At 34.4% G+C, this 14,216-nt stretch overlaps 1 protein-coding gene across 5 annotated transcripts in view; it reads left to right on the forward strand.

The window, feature by feature from the left end:
• The first annotated feature begins 8,343 nt into the window (after positions 1-8,343).
• LOC110019743 overlaps positions 8,344-14,216 on the forward strand; it is a 61,151-nt gene continuing 55,278 nt past the window's right edge. For 3 of the 5 annotated variants that reach the window (XM_020717547.1, XM_020717545.1, XM_020717546.1), the window contains exon 1: positions 8,345-8,573. The gene's annotated coding sequence lies outside the window, so the exon portion shown is untranslated. Of the gene's footprint in view, positions 8,574-14,216 lie in introns of all 5 variants that reach the window. The other 2 variants (XM_020717544.1, XM_020717548.1) reach the window with 2 other exon arrangements.

Here is a 14,216-nt window from a genome sequence, read left to right on the forward strand (position 1 = left end):
TAAGACTCCATTAGAGCCCTATATTACTTGAGCGATACGTATACTTGCGTTGATAAGTGTGACTTTACATTTATTGAATATTTATTACGTCAATATTTATCGAATCTATAACTGTTATTGAGTTTTGATACAATTGCTGAGGAATTAAATCTTTTTAGCAGCAGTATTAAATACTTATATTTTTTAGCATATATAAAGTCGCGGTCACCAACCAGTCATAACGAAAGTGAAACACATGTCGGGCTACCACAACGTCCGATGAATGCAACCTTGTCATTGTTTGGGACTTGTGCATCAATATGTGTTCCGTCAATTACACTAATGCAGTCCTGATTTGTAGAAAAAATTGCTAATAATAACATTGCATCTTCAAAAAAAAAAACCATATTCCTCTTGAGACATTACCTTGAAGAAGGGCATATATCGCATATCGTGCGATATCTCAGCGGGTGTCCGTTCGAACTTAGGATTCAAGGGTTTGATGACATACGAGAAAAGGCTAACAAGTGTGCTCAATCCAATTGAGAAGTACCTGGTAATTGTTTCAAAAAAGTGTTGAAATCGCTCCATCTTATTGACTCATTCTGAAATAATATGTATAGTGTTATTACAAGCACCTCATGTGGAGTGGTCCTGGTAGATCCTTGAAGTCCGTGAGTTCCTATCAACTCTTCCAGTAGATTGATGAATACTTCCTGCCGCATTCAAAACATATTAAAAAATCTTGTTGGGTGCCCGCAAGCAACTCCCCAACCCATTTCTCGCTAATGTACGAAGATGTCATGCATGGAGACCAGTCAATGTACAAATTGTAGTACTCCTAGATCAAACATATGACAGTTAGCAAAATCCTTATGTTCTTTCTTTTGTGTGCATCCATGTTGACTGATACATGTTCTCTTCTACTTGCTTCCATGTTGTACTGTATGTTGCACTCTAAACCCAACACTCTAATGAGCTACTAAAATATAAAATTTTCAGAAATAAACAAAATTAAACATCTACATATAATTAAATATGCATAATAATAAAAAAGATTGAACTAAAGAGTTTACAGGTACAATCCTATAAAATTAAAACAAATATTTCTTGCGATGACATAAACAAAAAAAACTCAAATATTAAGACGATCATAAAAACGTTGGAGATACGACACTCTGCGGGCAACATGCATCTTCACAAAAATATCTCTATGGACGGAGTCCTCTATCAACTCTGTTGCAAACAAATAGAACATTTAGTCCTCATATATTTCACTTGAAGAATAAAGGATTTCAAGTGCCTCCTCCATAGTGGTTGAATAAAAAGTCTGTGATTTTACATTGTAAGCAGACACCAGCTGAGAGATTTGGTTTTTAATAAAATCAGAACCATCTCCTCCTCTTCGTCAACCCTTGGATGCTTGTCATGGGGAGTGGAATCATACTCATTCTGCTCCGGACTGGGGACTTTAGCGGGATCACCTGAACCTCCGAAAGTTCCCAAATCCATGTGATTGACAGCAAACCCTGTCTCGCTTGGGCGGGAACTCATTGGTCCCCGTTTCAACCCCCCCCCCCCCCCCCCCCCCAAACATGTAGTCAAGCTTTTCCTCCAATTCAGACCCAATTCCAAAAATCTTAAATTTCTTTGTAGCGGGCACCACCTAAATATAATTTAGAAGAAAAAAAATTAGTAAAAAATAAAAAAATTACTAATTAACAAAAGTTTTGAACAATGCTCGCCATAAGTCTTTCGGCCCATCTCTCCACGGGTGCATCTATTGTTCGCTTCATCAGATCTCACCCAATCCTGTTGAGCCTCGTTTTGATTCATTCCATATTTTCCAATCCTTCTTAAGTTGATCTTACTTATTTTTCAGTTGCATCTTGTCGTATTCTCTGCCTGTAAATTCCATGAACTTTTTTGTAATATTTTGCCACCCTTTTTTGTTAAAAAAGGTTGTTGGCTTATTTCCTTGTTATATTTCTTTGATGCAAAGGTCAAAAAAAATTATTTTGGTTTCTTCTCCCATAATGCTGGCGTAGCTGTTTCTTTGATCTTATTTGACATTTTATTACTACAAAAAACAAATATATTGTTACATGAGCATAAAACAATTTTATTACTCCATAGTCTTCCTACAAAACAAATGGTTATTACAAAAATCATTGCATTGCCACAAAGAGAAATAAATAAGTGAAACAACAACTAAAATTTTCTAAAATCTGGAATTGACAGAATCCTGCTTATAGATTGCAAAATGAAAAATACAAGAGTTTCAGTGGGAGTCTTCTCGTATGAGATTCTTGCTTTATTGTAAGACACTTCAATAAAATAGTGAGTTAAGAACAAAACTAAAACATGAAGTTCACCAATATATAAAATCAGTAATATGCATGAAAGGCGATGCAAATGGACTGTTTTTCGTCAAAAACCAAATCAACTAACATGACCAAAAAATGATCAAACCAAACAAGTGATAGTAGATGAGATTTTCATAAAAGAGAAACTAGAAAGCAGATAAATTTGCACTTCTATTCCAACAGAAAGTACTACCCAACTTCTTCACAAAAGAACTTTACAACTATATAAGTAAGGCACAAAACAATATGAAAACAAGTTAGGCATGTGCCCAAGATAGGATGGCACACACCAATATGAAGTTAAAATTTATCAAAGCTTGGTATGTGTCAAAGTTATGACGACACATCACCAATTAAGGCTGGCAATATTAAAATTTACTTCGACAAATGAACACATAAAAGACATCTATTTATGGCTGAGAATATTAAAATTTTCATATTGATATGTGTCAAAATCAGGATGTCAAATAAATAAAAAAAGATTTCTTACGTCATATTATATGAAAAGATGTATTGATAAAAATAGGCTTTTGATGAAAAATGTGTGTTATGTGATGAATACCATGTTTTTGCTACACAATAACCTTACATGAATTGCCTCACATTCCTACTTTCAAGTATCATAATAAACTACGATATTTCAACAAACAATTGAATAAATATAACATTTTCCTTGCATTTATAGAGTTTTATTGATTGTTTCAGGATAAATAAACTTGAAACAATCAGTTAAAAAAATTTAAAGCAACTTTATGATAGGAAATATTGCCATGTTTGGTTTGGCAATAAATTTATTTTGAACATTGGCATCATCCTCTTAGCACATTTTTTACAAAATGATCGTGTATTCCAATAAAATATTACTATTTCAATAATTTCAAAAGAGATCTTGTCTTTCAATACTGAAAAATATAGTTTGCAGTTATAGCAGTGCAAAACATAGTTCATAAGCATTATAAAATTGGTACTCTGAACAATAAAAAAAGAAAAAATAATAACACGCAAATTTATATGAAAATTTGGGCAATTCCACTATCAGAAAGGAAGAATTTACTAAATAAAAAAGAAAAGAGGTTAAAATGTAGAAAGTGGCGGCTCACAAAACATGAAAACTCGAGAAATCCTAAATAAATAAGAAGCATTTACATACATAACACACAATTCTTAGTAAACAAAAGCCATTCAGCACAATTATGAACAAAAGGATCCAATTAAAGAGATTCGTATGAGTTTGCAAATAGTAAACTAATTTTAAAACTCCAATAGCGATAGTGGTAGTCCTTTCTTTTGAGATTGTTGATTTATAGTTGGAAGATCAGAAGCATTGCTTTAAATGAGAATCTAAATGTGAAGATTCATCAGATTCGAAGCATTGAAAGGAAAAAAAATAGCGCTGCTTGGAGGAGCCGGGTTGCGTTTAGGGTAGACGACACGATGGAGGCCTGGAAACCCGTCGGAGAAGAGAACACAGGGGAGCAGATCTCGGGAAGAGGAGGACCAGGGTTGGCAAAGAGGAGGAGATGGGAAATCTTTGCTCGGGAAGAGGATGATGCTCGGGAAGAGGAAGATGCTTGGGAGTTGAGGAGATTCAGAAAGGGGAAGCTCTGCTCGTTTTTAGGGTTGAGTTGAGGGCACGAGCGCAAAACCAATTTAACACATCTGCCACGAAGTTGGGCCACGGGTTTGTGACCTCGTTTGGCATTTTGTCTGATTCGCGATCTGCCACAGACGAGACGCCGCCCCAAATACAAAATAATCGCGGGGCGGTGCCGCACAATAGCTAGCTGCGCCAAACAGACCTTTAGGCTCAAGTTCAAATATAGAGGCTTATATGACAATGTTTAAGACAAGTGTGAATTCCAACTATCGATGGAATGACATACTTTCTAAGAGGCTTATGATGATATTTTGGAGGGTTTGCTATTTCCAAGTGTTTCTTTTGAATCTTTGAATTTTTTAAAAAATTTTGAAGGTTTTTTTTTTCATTTTCAAGCTCAAAAAAACACTAATTCTAAACCAGCCCTAAGTATGTACTTCACAAAACTAAGTGACCATAATTTAACATAAAAACACAAAAATAGGGAATACCAACATAAATAAAATATATTAACTAAGAATAACTAATGTGAAAAACAAAAAAAAAATAAAATAAAAAAAAGCAACAATTATATTATTTTTATATTTTTAAAATTTTCAAATATAAAGATCAATATGGAATTGTGACAATAACAAAGGAAAATTGGAAAAAGTTTAAAGATAATTTCTAAGTATTTCAACTGAAAATGTCTTAAAATCATAAAATTTGACTCATCTCTATTATAACGACACTAAAAAATTGATAGAAATTATATCACAACAAACAATCAATTACATAAATATACATATTGAACAAGCAATATAAGAATTATTAGTCCGCGTGTCAATCCCACGATGAAATTTATCAACTTTTCTACAGGTAAAGCTCTAATTTAAAAAATTGCTAAGCCAAGTTTGAATGTTTAGTTTGAAGAAATTAAAGTTTCTAAAATCCTAATGTAGAAAAAAGAAAACTACATTAAATTTCATTGGTGTTTTTTTAGAGATGAAGGTTTTATACTCTTCAATCTAGTAATCTTAAGATGTTTTTTCTATAAAATCTCACATTATTGTTCAAAACCACAAACAAGTATTTTGTAGCCTATGTCTAGGTCATAAAAAAATATTTGAATCTATATTATAGTTATGGAGGCTTAACCATATAATATTTTCCAGTAATTATCTAGTCTCATATCTTGATTTAAATTACCCAATGAAAATATGTCTATTCTCCTAGACTATTGTGTGTTAACCTCTTTTTTTTTCTAGGAAACACTTAAAAGTCCCATATCACAAGAATTTTAACATTCTATCGAGTCAGATTAGAAGTAAATGAAGTTGAAAAGTTAACACATCAACATATAAAATTCAAGTGCAGAGAATGCATCTAGGGCACAAAATCTAAAATAATAAAAAAATCAGGTCTTACATCACAAGGGTACAAAATGAAACAAACTTTGATGCATGAGAAAATAAAGCCCGATAACTCTTCTTATAGCATAACAAAAAAAAATATAAGAGGTACAGAAATTCAAATGAGAGGAAATTCATCCTTGCAATCCACTGTGTTCCTCTTCGTTCAATATAAGTTTTCCATAGATCTTCCTCATATAAGCACTCTCAATCTCTCTCTATCTCTCTCTCTCTCTCTCTCTCAATTATCCAAAGTCACAAAGAAAATGACCCTATGAATCTTTTCCAAGAAGAATTTAATGAATAAGACCCTAATATTTACAAAGACTCCTAATATTGGAAAAGAACTAGCTTCAGTAGCCCAATTTTGCCCTAAAATATTTCTCAATGCTGCTTAAATAGGTTGAAATTCAAATTACCTCAGTTTATTGTCAAGATAGTCATTATGTGGAACCCAACATCGGTACGCCTCTGTCTGGCATAAGTACACTGTTCTTTCTGTCATACGAGAGTGCTAGTGCCAGAGAACCTATCATAAGTGTAGTCACATTGGACTCCCATTTTGTCTAATCTTCATATTCAAGTTCTCTAGAGCACACTCAACATCTACAACCTACAAAAAATGGTAAGAAAACCTTTCACAAATATAGAATCATCATAATAAAAACCTAATTCATGACATTTAAGCAACAAAATATCACAAATTTGACTCACATCAACATATCCTATCTTTTTTTTATTACAAGACTTTTAGTAACATTTAATTTTTTGACCTTCCATTATTCATAAAAGCTTCATGCAAACATGCCTAAAATACTTTAGTGTAAATTTTCGAGACATTTTGCTTTACCTACTTCAAATTTCCTTCGATCTCTCAACTTATGTTTCTCTTCTACTCTTAGCTACTCTAATTCACCATGTTTATCTTTTGTTTTTGTATCCCAAAAGTTATATATTCACTTTTATATAATCTTTGAATTCTTTGTGAGTATCATGCTAACACTTATATTTTTGATATGGCAGATATTTTCATTTGGCTTTTGTTGTAGTGGATGTAGCTCAAATGTCTGAACCACTATTTATCTTTGGTGTACTTGTAACTATATTGCTCTTGTCTAATGTTTGAGTAACTTAAAATTAGCCTATTCCTATTTGATCTTCTTTTTTAGACAAATAATCTTTCCTTCTTCTTCGTTGTTGACAAGTAAGAAGATTCGTCAATCATAAAATATTTTCTAAAATAATTGGGAATTCATAACATCCATTATACAAATGTGTTTACTTTTTTCATATAATAATACTAGAAGTATGTTTATAAACATTTAAATACAAACTTATCATATAATATATATGGATTGGTTAATTCAATCCACTATAAATAAGTGGAGTAATCTTATTTTTTTTCAGTTATTTAAGGAATTTATACTATTTTTCATAAGTTTCACATATAAAATTTATATATTTTTATTCCCATAGCGCACAAAATATATATTTTGTGAAAAAATTGAATTGTAAATTTTTTAGCTTTTGGAGAAACTAGATTTAAAAAATAATGATGAAAGAAGATAAAGGAATTTATATACATATCACTTAAAACTCTTTTAAGTTATGTATTGAAAGCCTAAACTTAATTATTTTCATACCCCCTAGTTAATGGAGATAACCAAAATTGTTCAAATCCTACCAGGCACAAGGAAATCACAACAAGATATCACCATTGGAGCTCCTTGTCGAAGGTATTAGTGAGACCCATTAGTGTTTGGAAGGACAATTCATAATAAAAAAACGCTTACAAGAGCATTGATGAGATCATGACACACAAAAGATAATAAGTGTCTGTGAGAATTACTAGTGGATTAGTAAAGTAATCTAACTAAGTTCATGTTGCAAGAGCTTGCTATCGAGAGTATCATCAAGCTAAATAACACCTAAAAGAAAAGCTATAGTAGGAGCTCATTGACAAAGGCGTGGACAAGATCATAATGGGTAGGATGGACATCACTTGAAGGATAATGAGTAAATAAAAAAGTGTGAAAGACAATAAGATATTGTGAGGATGAGTTTAGGCATTATTTTTTATTTTTTATACTTGCAGGGGCTGTTTGGTCGACAACTTTATGGGTGCATTGATGCAAAGATTTTAAAAATTCAATCGTTTGTTTAGAAGAAATTCAACTTCAATGTAAGATAATATTGTATTTGAAATGCACACATAAATTCATATATATTTTAGGATTCGATTTTTTTGGCTGAATTCTAAAAACACACACAATCTAATATAAAATGCCATCGGTTGCCCTACTGCTTGACGGTCATTGTCACTGCTGGCCACCTTAGCTAGCTCTTGGCCCTGTTGTCGACACCGTCGGCTATTGCTGACAACCACCACCGGCTAGCTCAACTCGTGGTTGCCTCTAGTCATTGCCGACCACTGTCGCCGACCATTAATGCCCACCTCATCGACCACCATTACTTATTGGCAATCACCACCATCCACTGTTGCCCGCTGGCTGTTGCAAACATCCACCACCACCCATTGATTGTTGCCAAAATCCACTGCCGTTCTTCATTACCCCCCTCCATTGTCCATTACTACTAGTCTCGCCTCCCATCATCTCCACCCTGGCAGCCCACCAGTTTGGCCACCAACCACTACTAACTATTCCAAACTGTTGGCCTCCATTGCTGTCACTTTTGTCTGCTCTTGCTGGTTAACACATTAATTTTTAAATATGTTGAAATACATTATTTTCATCGTATATCAAATAAAAAAAATTAGGTCACCCGTCTATTTTATAATGAATCAATTTATCATACTACTTCCAAGTTACATTCGTTTTAGATTTCATTACTTTTTTTTAACCTTTTCAACAAACTAAATAGACAATAAATATTAAAATTTTATATGTTAAATATGTTAATCTCTAAAGTTTTGGGTGAACTTTATGCAAAACAAAAAAAAAAAAATCGTAGGATAATTTACACGTCCTTCTCTAGTTTTGAGAGAAACATAGGATTTTAGGAAAACTTATTATTAGGGATCGTCATTCCCGCAGGGAACACTATCTTCGTCCCTGCACCAGTCGCCGATGTGAAAGCGCACGGTTCGGAGAGAGAGAGGGAGAGGGAGAGGGGGAGGGGGAGCGTCGAATCACACCCAGCCATTTCCTCTCTGCCGAGTTTTCCCTGCTGTAAGAAGCGGCAAAGAGTCGTAGCTGTGGCACAGTGGACGTCTTATAAGTTAGCATCTTCGCTTCACCCCCTTCAATCTCTCCCTTGTTTTTCCTCCTGTTTATGCGATGTTATGTGCGTGAAATGGCGCTTCTTTCATCAAATAAGATTTTTTCTTGAATGACTTATGTTTCTGGCTGGTCTGATTTTGTGTGCTGACCCACAGCTCATGATTGCATGCTGTCAGAAATTCGGATATTAACAATCATCAAATTTAAAGTTTAAATTGAAGTTCATCTGTACATTTATTGAGAGAAACTAACCGGTTACTTTAGCCGCTAGCATTTTTAATTCATGTGTTCAAAGGTTTCTACCCCTTTCAACTAAAAACGACAAGGGATGACTATCATGTAAATTTTTAATAACAAAACTATCCTGTTAAACAAACTGTGCAAAAAAATAAACTGGCTCATTGTTGGATCTGGGAATAAAGGAAAACAACACATGCGAAAGTTGGTTAAGAAAGTCAAATCAGGGTTACATGCCTCTTGCTTCGTCCAAGCATCTATTTCCATGGAATGTCAAAGAGAAACCACCACATTTTTGTTATAGCCTTTAAACATAAGACCATGAGTTTCAAACATCCATGGCTCAACCAGCTTGCTAAGATGTAAAAAATAACTTCCATTTGAACAAGGGAACTATCCCAATGCACCATCTTATAACCAGCCGCAAGAACACAATTGCCTAATTGTCTCAAATAATGATACCCACACTAGCAAGACCCGAGGTAAGGAAGGCCCCAATCCGCCTAGGAGGGGGAACCCCAATAGGGAAGAGAAGTCGGCCCATCTGACCGAGTGGTGACCCATATTGATAGCTGTTATGCTAGGAGATGTCTCGCCTTTATCAATAGTTAATGTAGCCTTCGGGCTGGGTGACAACCTAATTATATGCATGACATGAAAATAATTGAGACCTATATAATTACAAGCGATATTTCTATGATTAGATTGAGGACTCTTATGAATATGTTTATGATTACTCATAAGTGGATGAAATACATGTTTTATATAACAATCATTATTTCTTACATTACTTGCCTTTTTTTATAGTATTTATATGATTATAATATGTTGTGACAGATGTTGTAGACATGAACATGAGTTACATAAAAACATGCATGTTATTTCTTTTCCTTTTATAAATTTTATTTTTGTCTTGATTATTTTGCTGAACTTATTGTAGCTTACTTTATATTGTTAACTTCCAAGAAGGGGTAAGGAGCACTGGGGCTAGTAGCTAGGTGTAACCTATTTTTGTCTTGATTATTTTGCTGAACTTATTGTAACTTACTTTATGTTGTTAACTTCCAAGAAGGGGTAAGGAGCACTGAGGCTAGTAGCTAGGTGTAACTTGTACAACTTTTGTATTTCATAGTTGGGAGAACTTGTATAGACTTTTGGGTACATACTTATATTATTTAAGATTTAGCAGCTTTGTATAGATTTATATGTTTTGATGATATGATTTACCACACTTCCGATTATATGTGAATGCGAATGAATTATGAAATGAAATGTATCATGTACGTTTACGGTAATTTAACTGGACTAGTTCATCACCCACTGAGTCTTGATTCTACAAATTAAGACGAGTGTTGGTGAAAATTTAGTCTGACTGAATTGTCTGTCTCTGCCGCAATGCAGTTGACTTTTAAGGGGTGCCAGTTGGGGTGAGACATGATATATCATTTTATAAAAGAGAAAAAATTTGAAGCTTTATAAGGTTTAGATTTCAAGATAATTTGTTGTCTTACAAGTTTAAGATATCACATTGGAAGACATCTTTATTCTCAAATAAAGGGATGATCTCTTAATGATTAAAAAGAACCCAGGATGTCTCTACCTACAATGTTACAACATTACTTGATCTTTCCTGGACTGAGAAGAGGTTTCCTAATTTATGGCACGGTCTTGTACACTCTCTTTGGAATTTTCATCAAAGTAGTATTGTTTTCCAACTTTATTAGCGCGATCAATCCTTTTTATGAGCTTTTCTCTATATATTCTCAATATTTTTTGAGTGAATACTTCTACAATTACAATCTTTATTGATAAATAATTTATATATTTACTAAGAGTTCAGGAAAAACTTGAATTATAGTAGTCTATATTGGAGTCTAAAGTCTTTCATTTGAGTAGATCTAAAAATGAATACATGGAATTTAATTTTAGTTGTAGTAGTTCTAGTGGCTGAGTTGTAACTATGATGATCAAATCATCAAAATATGTGAGCATTCTAGATGTCTCGGGTCTCTTGTTCAAAGTGATGGTGATATCGATGAGGATATTATTAGTAGAATTGAAGTTGGTTGGTTGAAATGGAGAAATACATCAAGCCTATTGTGTGATGGAAAAATACTGCATAAACTGAAAGGAAAATTTTATAAGATAGTGGTGAGACCTGTAATGCTCTATGGTATAGAAATTTGGCCTTTAAAGGAGAAGCTTAGAACAAAGTTAAGTGTTGTTGAGATGAGAATGCTTAGGTGGATGAATGGCTTGACACTCAAAGACAAAATGCAAGATGAATATATTCGTGATTGGGTTGGTGTAGCTCTAGTGACGAACAAGATTAGAGAGGGTCATCTTATATAGTTTGACCACTTTAAATTAGTGACGAACAAGATTAGAGAGGGTCATCTTATATGGTTTGACCACTTTAAACGTCGACCATCTGATGATCCTATCAGGAGAGTAGATGTCTTAGATTCAACTTATGTTAAGAAATGCAAAGGTAAACCTAGAAGGACTTGAGCTTATTGTATAAAAAATAATCTTCATTTATTAGAATTAAATGAAAATATGTCACTCAATTGGTCGCAATGGAGAAAAAGGATTCATGTAGCCCACCTCACTTAGTGGGATAAAGGCTCATTGTTGTCGTTGTTGTACAAAAATTTTACTATAAAGTTTTATGTTAATTTTTTAAATAGTCAAACAATTATTTTAGAGTGGTCCAATTGACCTAGCTATTGAACTGTTATCATGTAAGTCAACGCCTTGACCAATTGATGTCTGATTCACTTTCATTAGCTGTACTTTTGATAAATTACGTTCATTCCTTGATATTATCACAACATTTAAGAAATATAATTGAGCAAAACAAAAGATGTATGGAAATCAAGTTTATAATATATAAAGTATTAGAAGTTATTTTATTAGAAGCTATTTTTATATTCTTTCTTGCCTTTCTGTTATTTATTTATATATATATTTTCTAGTTTATGCCTTTCCTTTTTTTTGGGTTTTATTAGGAAATATTTGAGTATTATATCTTTTCTTTTCTATATTTCTTGTATCATGTATTTATACTGCTGAATAATATTATCCTGCCATATTCTCAAAAGTTAGCATGGTGTCAGAACCATGGTTCTAACCTTTGTCGCCGCTAGGACTCATCCCTAGCCGCCGACCACCTGTAGGCCTTCTCCTGCAAGATTGTTGCCGCTGGCCACTTGTGGGTTGTCTTGCTGTATTTTTCCCAACTGCCATATCTCCCACTAGCTGGCCAGATATATCTCTAGCCAGCCTGATCTTCCTCGGAAAGAACCTTCCATCCGCCGGACCTTCTTCCAGCCGATCCGGTATCCCTTCAGGATTGTTGGAACTGTTCCCTGAGGCCATATTTATCCCCTGTAGGACCGTAGCTGGTTATTCCTTATACAACAAGAATCTTCCCATGTCTCGTTAACCCAACATCACTTTTGGCTCAGTCGGAATCAGGACGGACTCGTCAACCACTGAGCCTCCTCCCAACGACGTACTTGAGTCCACCGGAGGATCGACACCAACCTCAATACCGACGCAAACCATAGGCCCGGAAAACCACATGAATTTCTTGATCACCGCTCATAAACTTAATGGCTCTAAATTTCATCAATGGTCCCAAGCCATGTTATTGTTCGTCAAAGAATACGGGAAGTTCGGCTATCTCACAGGAATGATTCATGAACATTCGAAAACTGACCAGGTGTATGGAGTACGAAAAGTGGAGAATTCTATGGTCATGTTCTAACTGATCAATTCCATGGAGACTACAATTGGCCATTCGTTTCTTTTTCTTACGCTGCAAGCACACTATATACGATAGTATAGAATACTTACTCAGACGTAGAAAACACAGGCCAACTTTAGAGGTTTCTAAGAATACCCACAAGGCAAAATAGGAATCAAGGACCGTGACCCAGTTCTACAATGACTTAATGTTCTTATGGATTGAATGCGATCTCTATTACGACTACACATGGGACTCTTCGGCTAATCTTTCCCACTTTCTGAAAATTGTGGAAAAGGATCTTGTGTTTCATTTCCTAGAGGGTATAAACAAGGATCTCGAAGATGTCTTGGGTCATATTCTTGGCTGAGATCCACTTCAACTTATGTTGCATTCACTATGGTACGTTGCGAATAAAGATAGAGACTTATCATGCTCGACACTTCTATTCTTTCAACTGAATCGTTAGCTTTGGTTTCTAACAGTGCTCAACCCTTCTCCACGTTATCACGGGCCAATCACTCCACTTATGATTACTGTCACAAACCTAATCATACCCGTTACAAGTGTTGGAAGCTCCACGGGAAACTTGCAAATAAACCTTCAACCAAATCCTTTACTGTTAAGAGTCTCGTTACGACCTCAGAAGCCACAATATTACAGTCGATTCCCACTCTGAACCTCCTGGGATCACCATACTCTATTAAGAGTCAGATGGAACTTGATCAAACTATTTGGATCTAGTCAGTTCTCTTTTGGCCCGTTAACCTCTCATGTTTGTCAAGTTAACATTCTGATGATACCGACTGTTTTTGCTTCTAGTTCGTGGATTATTTATTCAGGTGCCATGACCATATAATTAGATGTTCTCAAGCCTTCTCGACATATTCTCTGTGCTCTATGAGAGATATAGTTAAAATTACTGACAGTCCCGTAGTTTCATTGTGGGTAAAGAGTCTATTGTTCTAACAACATAACTGATTTTAGAATCTGTGTTACATGTACCTTTGTTAATGTGTACTTTTGTTAGTCAGTAAGTTGACGTATGAACTTAATTGTACTGCTCATTTTTCTCTTGATGTTTGTCCTTCGGGATGGTTTTTCGGGGAGGATAATTGGAACTGCTAAGCGGGTAGCCGAGCTCTACTTTTTCTAAGGGAAAATCAATGTTGACGAGGTCACTCAATCCAATAGTTATAGTCTTTTTTAGTCCATTGAATATCCTATTATGCTTTTACATTGTCGTTTGGGTCATCATAATTTTCAACATTTAAGACAGTTGTATCTATTGGTGTTTACTAATAAAAATATATCTAGTTTCAAATGTGATTTGTTAGTTTGCCAAACATCAAGTACCATATTCATCGCACTCTTACACTCCTTCCGCACATTTTTCACTAATTCATAGTGACTTGTGGGGACTCTCTCGAATGCCTAGTTATACCAATAAATGGTGGTTCCTTATCTTGATTGATGATCACACTTGACTGACGCAGATCTATATCTAAAAGACGAATCTGAAGTTGTTGTCATCTTAAAAAAATTTTATTCTTTCATTTTGATTCAATTAATTCAAGTCATTCAGACTGACGACGACTATGAATCCTTTAACTTTATATTAGTAGATTTTTTTGGTAAGGGCATCCTTTATCA

Source organism: Phalaenopsis equestris, unplaced genomic scaffold (genome assembly GCF_001263595.1).
Source record: "Phalaenopsis equestris unplaced genomic scaffold, ASM126359v1 Scaffold000076, whole genome shotgun sequence".
Classification (NCBI taxonomy): Eukaryota; Viridiplantae; Streptophyta; class Magnoliopsida; order Asparagales; family Orchidaceae; genus Phalaenopsis; species Phalaenopsis equestris.